Source organism: Neofelis nebulosa, chromosome 9 (genome assembly GCF_028018385.1).
Source record: "Neofelis nebulosa isolate mNeoNeb1 chromosome 9, mNeoNeb1.pri, whole genome shotgun sequence".
In the NCBI taxonomy this organism is placed as follows: Eukaryota; Metazoa; Chordata; class Mammalia; order Carnivora; family Felidae; genus Neofelis; species Neofelis nebulosa.
The window spans coordinates 133,962,260-133,971,299 of record NC_080790.1 but is presented as its reverse complement, the minus strand read 5'-3'; the positions used below and the strand labels follow the sequence as shown (position 1 = coordinate 133,971,299).

The 9,040-nt window shown below is 43.9% G+C and overlaps 1 long non-coding RNA gene across 1 annotated transcript; it reads left to right on the top strand.

Annotated features, from left to right (window-relative positions):
• Positions 1-1,323: 1,323 nt before the first annotated feature.
• Positions 1,324-5,521, top strand: LOC131485972 (uncharacterized). Its single transcript, XR_009249116.1, has 3 exons — positions 1,324-1,560; positions 3,996-4,157; positions 5,356-5,521. It is a non-coding gene; the product is annotated as an uncharacterized LOC131485972 (long non-coding RNA).
• Positions 5,522-9,040: the final 3,519 nt, after the last annotated feature.

Genomic DNA, 9,040 nt, shown 5'->3' with positions numbered 1-9,040 from the left:
ACCTCATTTCTTAGATGGGATCCCAGGGAGGCAGATGATGCCAGAGGTAGGTAAAGACAGCATTTACCTCTAGACAGTGGATTTAAACAACTTCCTGTAAGTGTTTTATACAACCAGTATGGACTAGAACAGAGAGACTCTATCACCCAAGAGGTACTGAAATAGCAGAGGATCCCTGACTCTGGAAAACTGGGGCATCTCCATGGTTATCCGTGCAGATGGGCGATAGATAACTAGATTACCTGGGCGGGGGGGGGGGGGGGGGGGGTCTCAGCAGACACTAAGAACAAGATGTCCATCCCTCCTCCCAAGGCCTTGGCATTTTACAATCCAAATTTTAGACATAATCCCAAAAAGAAGGTTAGGAGTCTACAGATTGCTGTATTAAATGTCTGCTACCAGGACAAAATGAGGAATTTCAATAAAAATTAAAATTTTAGGAAGAAAAGGATTTCGCTCTGCATCTATGGGCTGACACTGGTACCCACCACACTTCAACTCCAGTAAGCTTGCTTTTCTGCACTCACGTTCCCTGATTCATTCACCACACCGGCCCAGCTTCGGTGTGCTTCTGCCTACAAAGGCCACCCTTGTGTTTCTCTTCAGAAAACTGCCCTTGCACTGTGCCCACTGAAAAGCAGGCCAGGAGCGTTTGGTCTTTCCGAGGGCAGCCTTGAACCAATGACTGACTGATGCAGGAGTATAAAAGCCCAGCATCCCCGCCTGAGGCTAGCGTGACTCCCAGATGGGACTCTGGAGTCCCATCCAGGGTCAGGCTGAGCCTGCCCCTCGTGGGATTTAATTTCTCCTCCTTTGCTATTCTGTTTCTGTCACTTCCTTACCCCTTTCTCCCAGGAGCACATCCTCCAAATGACTTTCTCAAATGACTTTCTCATGGAGCCTCATCTCAGGACCTGCTTCTGAGGAGCCTGCCATGAGGGGAAGCCACAGCACAGCCCCGTGCAAACTCCTTTTCTTCAGGACTCCTGTCACCTCATGCCTCCACTCCTGCCATGTTTCCTTTCCACATGCCAACCTCTTTCTGTGACATAAGGCCTTTATTAACCAGATTGGTACCCATCACTCTGGTTTCTTTCCTTTTTTTTTAAGTTTACTTATTTTAAAAAGAAAATTTTAAATGTTTTTTGAGAGAGAGAGAGAGAGAGCATGCACACGCACACACATACACACACAAAAGCATGAGTGGGGGAGGGGCAGAGAGAGAAGAAGACACAGAATCTGAAGCAGGATCCAAGTTCTGAGCTGTCAGCACAGAGCCCGATGGACGGCTGGAACTCACAAACTATGAGATCATGACCTGAGCTGAAGTCAGTCGCTTAACCGACTGAGCCACCCAGGCTCCCCTCTCTTCTTTTCAGTCTTTGCCTCACCCTTGAGATTCGAGCAACAGCGAACTATAGTCCCTGAAGGCACAGATGACTTCACATGTCCCTGTGTTGATTACTCTGCACAGACTACCTCTTCCTCCCTGTCCCCCTGGAAACTCCTATGTCAACCACAACAACACACAGCCTTCTCAGAAAACCTGCTTGGAGTTCCGTAAGTCACCAGCCTCAGCCAAAAAAGAAATCCCTCACTTTCACAAAGATTTAATCCCTCCGCCTTTGGCTTTACCTCCACCTTGTTCACAGTTCTACTTGATATTTAGCACACTTGATTTAAAAAATTTTTTTAACGTTTATTTATTTTTGAGACAGAGAGAGACAGAGCATGAACGGGGGAGGGTCAGAGAGAGGGAGACACAGAATCTGAAACAGGCTCCAGGCTCCGCGCGGTCAGCACAGAGCCCGACGTGGGGCTCGAACCCACGGACCGCGAGATCGTGACCTGAGCCAAAGTCGGCCGCTTAACCGACTGAGCCACCCAGCGCCCCTAGCACACTTGATTTTAATTTGTTTACCTGCCTTTGCTACTCGACAGGAATTCTTTGTTGGCAAAAACTGTACTTGCCCCGCACTGTCCTCAGTACATAGAGCAAACAGCCGATAGCACTGGAAATGCTGTATTATTTCTCTCTTCAAGAATGTTTTCCATCATCTCCCAACATGAATAAACCCCAGCAATTTACCCATAAGTCCACCCCCTGCTAGCAAAATCATTTCCTAAAACATGCAAATATATGCAAATTTTTGTATACATTTGAAATTCTGCCATTCTTGTAATCTATAACACTTACTCTATCATTTCCCTCATGCTTTTCCATGCCACCTAACAGTTTTGTAAAATCTAGGTTTACCCCCTCTCTGATGAGGGCAGGGATTATATCATATTCAATCTTGCTCCCTCTAGCATGCACTTGGCAAGAATGTGTCAAATGAGTAATGAATGAACGAGACACATAAACGAATGTAACTCTTGCTTTCCTGATATTTCAAAAAACTTCGGATGCAGACTTAGGACTCAAACTTTCTCATGCCCCCACTAGGGAATAGCGCCTTGTAGATGCTCAATAAATAGTCGTTGAATGGAAATATTAAGTGTTTTAACAGTCAATTTCCACATGAGTTAATTCCACACTACCTAATTTTACAGGAAGGGGAATGTAAGTTACGGAGAGCCGTCCGGAATTTCAAAAAGCGCCCGTGAAAAACTAAAGATTAGAGATCACAGCTTTTGATTCATGACCAAGAATTTACTCCAGAAAGTCACTGGGTCTCTTTAAATTATATATCGTCAGCTTCTCATTACACCTTACAATATTAACCTCATGAATTATTCACGAACCTTGATTTACTCTCCATCACTGATTCCCAGCTGGTTATCATATTGCCAACATCAAGGCCACTACTAAAGAGCCTGCATTCAGAAAGAGTAGGACAGTGTCTGAGCTCTTATCCTCAAAAAGAACAATATACTTAACACCTACTCTATGCTAGGCATTGTGTTGGGTGGTTTATTTACATAAGCTTGTTTCATCTCCAACAAGCCCTTGGGGAAAGATTCTAGTATAATAATTAAGGTGTAGGTCTTTAGATAACTAGACTTCATAGGAGTAGAACAACGGCAGTCTTGTCCATTTAATCCTTAGCGCCTGCAAATACTATACTACAAGACAGTGTGCAGTAAATATGCACTGAATGAATGAATTTGCCTGAGGCTCCCAAGTTCATAACCTAGGAGCTGGGACTAGACTGAGGTTCCCCTCTTCTTCCCATCATGCCACGCTGTGTCTTCTGTAGTTGACACCTTGGGGCACAGTGATCAGCATTCCCCAGGGAGCTTTAGAGAAACACAAGATCTCATTCCCTCCAACTTCAGAACCACTGAATCAGAATCTGCATTTCACAAGAATTCCAGGGGATCCTTGTAGAGAGGGAAGTTTGAGAAGCGCTGTTGAAGGACGCGTTTTATGGGAAGCATCCAAGATCTGTAATAACTCTCATGCTTCATCGACATCTTATCATTTTCCAACAGAAGTGGAAGACCCAACTGCTAATAATCAAAAATGTAAATGGCCAAAATAGCCAGTTTTGGGGCACCTCCCCTGTGCCCGATGGTGTATCAGGGACCAGAATTACGAATATCAATAAGGACGGTGCCTGCCTTTAAGGGGCTCAGAGGTCAGTGCAGTTCTCAACCTGGGACCCATGCATTTTGCTTCCCCCGCCATGGGCAATCTGACCTGTCATACACACCACATTTTGCACTATGCACGTGAGTGAACCGAGGTACATTTTTCATCTGTAAAGGCCCAAAACTTTCATCAGACTTACAAGGGTAACTAAAAGTCATTTCCTTAATATCAAAAATAAAAATAAAAAATGGACCACTAATGCTAGCATAGAGGAAAATCATTTAAAAATTTTCGCTTGAGTTTAACAGAATTCTATATATAATATACCTATCTAAATATATATCCCCACACATAGATATGCTTCATATATACACATATTATACCTACATATATGAAACATACATCTCCATTATGGATACATACGCATGAACATTGAACTCTGTGTTCTATTTCTCTCTAGCCGTTTGTCCTTACAAATAACAACAAAGCAGCGATAACAGCTGATACTTTTGAGACTCTACCGAGTGATTTTAAGCACCGCGTCAAGTTCATGACAATTAGAATTGACATGACAACTGGACATTATTCCCATTTTACAAATTGGTCCGCTGAGGCTGTGGAGGTAAGCTAACTACCCAAGGCCACACAGCTGGAAAGCGTGAGTACCAGGACTCAAGGCGGGGACAGTCTGGCTCCCGCCAGGCCCTTAGCCACCACCCAGCCTGTTAATAAATGGAAATGTGCTGAGAACCGTCAGCGGGGTTAACAGTGATGCTGCTGCTGGAACCAGAGAAGGAAGAAGTTAGACGTGGTGCCAACCTAGTCCCCACGGGGCCATTAGAAGACCAGCTTAGGTTCTAGAAATCCGTCACTTCGCTGTGTCAGACACGTGTGCGTGCACCAGAACAGACCGTGTATGTGTGTGCACGCATCACACAACTCTAACTGGATACACGCAGATGTGTGCAAACGTGCACGTGTGCAGACACAGACGCGCACACTGCCGTACATTAGTGGTCCTGACTCAGGGGTGGAAATCGTTTCAGCCTCTCTTTCCGTTTCTTTGGTGAAACTTGTCTGCATATTCCATGGTAACCAGATCACTGGTTCTGCAGGGGTTCTTAACCACATGCATCTGAATTACTGGAGGGGCTTGTTAATAATTCAAGTACCTGATTCACTCTTATGTGGATCCTGAGAAACTTGGCGGAAACCCATGGGGGAGGGGAAGGAAAAAAAAAAAAAAGAGGTTAGAGTGGGAGAGAGCCAAAGCATAAGAGACTGTTAAAAACTGAGAACAAACTGAGGGTTGATGGGGGGTGGGAGGGAGGGGAGGGTGGGTGATGGGTATTGAGGAGGGCACCTTTTGGGATGAGCACTGGGTGTTGTATGGAAACCAGCTTGACAATAAATTTCATATATTGAAAAAAAATAAATAAATAAAATTAAAAAAAATTAATTAATTAATTAAAAAAAATAATAATAATTCAAGTACCTGAAATGCAACCTAACCCACTGAAAAAACTATCTTCAGGGTTGGACCCACGCAACTATAATTTTTAACAAGCTTTGGGAATGATTTTTTTTTTTTTTTTTTTTTTAATGAGCGTTTGTAAGGCTCAGCTAAGTTTGGGAACAAATGCTCTCTACTGACCCTTAAAGGTACCTTCAGACTTCCTGGCCATCTTATTAAGATGTGGCTTCCAGTCCAGCAAACCTGGGCTCAGGCCTGTGAGTCTACATTTCGAGCCAGCTGCCGCCGGTCTGTGCAACACGCTGTGAGTGGCGAGGCTGAATATCATTTTAATATTTATTTGCAGCATACGCGGTGGCCCCAGTTTTAGCACCCTGCAAAACTAGAAACGATGCCCTTTACCAGTCTGAGGACCAAAAGCACTCCGGAGGGTAAGAGCACCCTGGACTTCTCAGGAACCAAATGGAGAGATTTTTTTTTTTCTTTTTTTGCTTTGGGGGGTGTCTGATGTGAACCAACTGAAAACAGGTTATTCACTGCAGACAGGAGGGCTGTTCCATGTCTTGCCAGCGTGGCTTGGCAGCGTGGTTACTTGCCAGGACACAAAATGACAATCTAAATGTTAACAAGTTGTCATCAAAGAGTGATGACCACTTTCAAAGAACAAGTAATCCCCGACATCCTATAACGAGGTGATGGAAGACGTGATATTTTATTCATCCCGAGGCTTCATTAAGAAATCTTCTTTAAGGCAGCTGGGACTCTAGCACCTTATCTGGAGAGCTTTGCCGCTGACGGGTGTAGTGATGGGTCAAACCTAAAAATTGCGAAGATGTATTGGCAAGAGGTAGATTTCGTGGGAAGAAGGGAAGCACCTTTTGAATGGAAGCAGGCAAAATTTCTCTTGCCCACTGTGCTCACAGAGGTCTGATTTCGCGTTGCCGGAGGCATGCTGACCTAAGATCCTGCCCGTTCATTGTGCAGCGGTTAGAGAAGCGGGGTGTGGGAAAGGGAGCTAATTCCCACCTGTGCCGCCCACGTTTCCATGTCCACATTTTCCAGGGACGTGGAAAATGTCACAGCAGCAATTGTCACACACACAGCACATTGTCACAGCAGCAATAATAGAAATAACAGCAATTATCATCATCACTGTCATTATCACCATCATCCTCACCAGCCATGGAAGTTATAAGTGATAAAACCCAACTCAAATCGGCTTAAGAAAAAAAAAACGAATAATTTATCGGCTTATAGAATTTTAAAATGTCTAAGTGGAATGAGGGGCCTTGATGACTGACACGGTATTTTGCTTTCTCTCTTCCTACTGTTCAGTTTTGTTGTCTTCTTTCTTGGGGTTGGAATCTCTCACAGGCAGACCCTCTCCAACAGAGACTTCTAGAAACTTTATGTTTACTAGCAGTACTCCCAAACGAATTCTTAACAACTAGGGCAACATTCCTGGGCATCGGGTCTCATTGGGCCAATCTGGCACCATATATTCGTTCGTCCATGAACCAGTCAGTTTTGCTGGGGGATGGAATGTACCCAGGTGCCTGGATCACAAGACCAATTCATGACTCTTAGGTGGGAGTCAGGGTAGCAGTTCTAAATCAACTAAATGACAGAAAGCAAAAGAAAGAACTGTTACCAGAAAACACTGGGGCGCCTGGGTGGCTCAGTCAGTTAAGCAACTGACTTCGGCTCAGGTCTTGATCTCAGAGTTCGTGGGTTCAAGCCCCGCATCGGGCTCTGTGCTGACAGCTTGGAGCCTGGAGCCTATTTCGGATTCTGTCTCCCTCTCTCTGCCCCTCCCCCACTTGTGCTTTGTCTCTCTCTCCCTCTCTCTCTCTCTCGCTCTCTCAAAAATAAATAAAATGTGGGGCGCCTGGGTGGCGCAGTCGGTTAAGCGGCCGACTTCAGCCAGGTCATGATCTCGCGGTCCATGAGTTCGAGCCCCGCGTCGGGCTCTGTGCTGACGGCTCGGAGCCTGGAGCCTGTTTCCGATTCTGTGTCTCCCTCTCTCTCTGCCCCTCCCCCGTTCATGCTCTGTCTCTCTCTGTCCCAAAAATAAATAAAAAAGTTGAAAAAAAAATTTAAAAAATAAATAAATAAATAAATAAAATGTAAGAAAAAATATTTTTTAAAAGAAAACACTGTCTAGAGCAGACTACAATTCCATTTGATCCTCATAACACTAGGAGATAGATCAATGCACAATAGATATGTTCTATATACAAAGACAGACATATTCTGTTCCTAAAATGTGAAAAACGAAGCATAGAGGGATGTATTAGCAGGACTCCTTTGGTTTCAAGACATGGAATCTGCATTCAAAACAAGAGTGGAAGAAAAAAAAAAAAAACCAGAATCATAGGAGAGAAATATGTATTGGTTCACATAATGGAAAAGCGGAAAGTGCTGTTTCCTGTCACAGCTGAGTCCATAAGGCGGTCTCCCCGCCTTGTGCTCAGGCACTGCCTTCCCTTACGGTGGTAAAGTTAATGCCAGTAACTCTACGACAGTATTGTCTTTGTGGTGACACCGGAGATAAAGTTAGTGGTTTTTAACAACACCTTAGCAATTTTTCCTAGAATGACTAGGATATGGGTAGTGTGTAATCTATACCTATCTTTACCCCAGCCACTGTGGACGTGGGTTATACCGACCAGGCAGTCTGAGTCACATCATTTTGTCACAAAAAACACAGGGATGCGATTGTCAGTTCCATCAGGTAAGCAAGAGGCAGTTATGGAAAAAAATAAATAGCCAAAAAAAAACTTGTAAGAGCCTGCTGTCTACTCCAAGAGATTAAGTAATTTATCCAAAGTCAAACCACAAGAAAGGACTTTCCATCTAGTTAAAATGGAGCAACAGGGACCAGGCTGACCGTCCCACCTACAGCCACAACCAGAACGATAAAAATAAAACTGATCAAATGTATGAAACAACAGTTTGCAAGACACTGGATTTCAACAACGGAGGACACTGATTCCCTGAAAACATGGGAAGCAAATGAAGTAACCCCTAGGATGTCCCCAGTTTACGAGATTGAGAGTTTTCCAGCCACAGAAAAGGGAGAGAGCTTGGTGGAAGCCCATAGACTCCCTGAGTTGAGGAATCAGAGAGGAGACAAGGAGACAAGGGGCCAGAGTTCACAAGATAGAACACTGGAGAGGAGAGAGATGCACACAGAGACAATCCCAGAGATCTGCAGAGATCTACTGAGTACTTACACAGGATCAGACACAGTGCCCTCTCTATGAGCCAGACTGAAAATCCCTCCTCATTTATGGGGTCTTTGGTAGGGTACTCAGAAGGGTCTTGATTCAGGAGTTGTAAATAATTGATTAGCCCTAGGCAAAAAGCTACTTAGGTCCAACCTTACAAATATTAAAAACAAGACTTGAAAGGATCAAACTATCTCCAAGTAATTTAACTTAATTCTAGAACAGTGCTCAAGAATATATTAGAAAATAGGTAGTACCCAACAAGATCAAGTCCATTTGACACCATTTTTTTCTTTCTTAGGGGCACATAAACTAAGGTGGCATATTTTAGTAAGTGGTATCTTAGAGTTGCTGAAATATGGTTTTATTATAAGTTGGTCTTTCCCTGCTTTTCCCATTTTCTGAATCACGTTGCCCCACTGCGTCTTTCATAACATCCAAAAAACCCCGTGATGTGTCAGTTCACCGTTCTCCTGCCTCGACTTACCAGCTCTGTATCTGACATTCAACCAGGGCACCTTGACACGACAGAATGCTCGAACTCATTCTTTTATTAGCCACTTCCTGACCCCAGCTCACATGCCCAGAGATAACATATCTTAAAGGCAAAAGGAAAATTTTATTGAGAGAAATAAATGAATTGGAAAAAATGAATATAGAAAAATTAATTTAGAGGAAAAGAGAGTGATAGATACCACTTCTGCTGGCTCGGCATGCGGTCCAGCTCTCCTCTACTGAAAAACAGTAAATCCCAAAACACATTCTACAGACAGCTTCTCAAGTGGCCTTTAAAGTAATTAG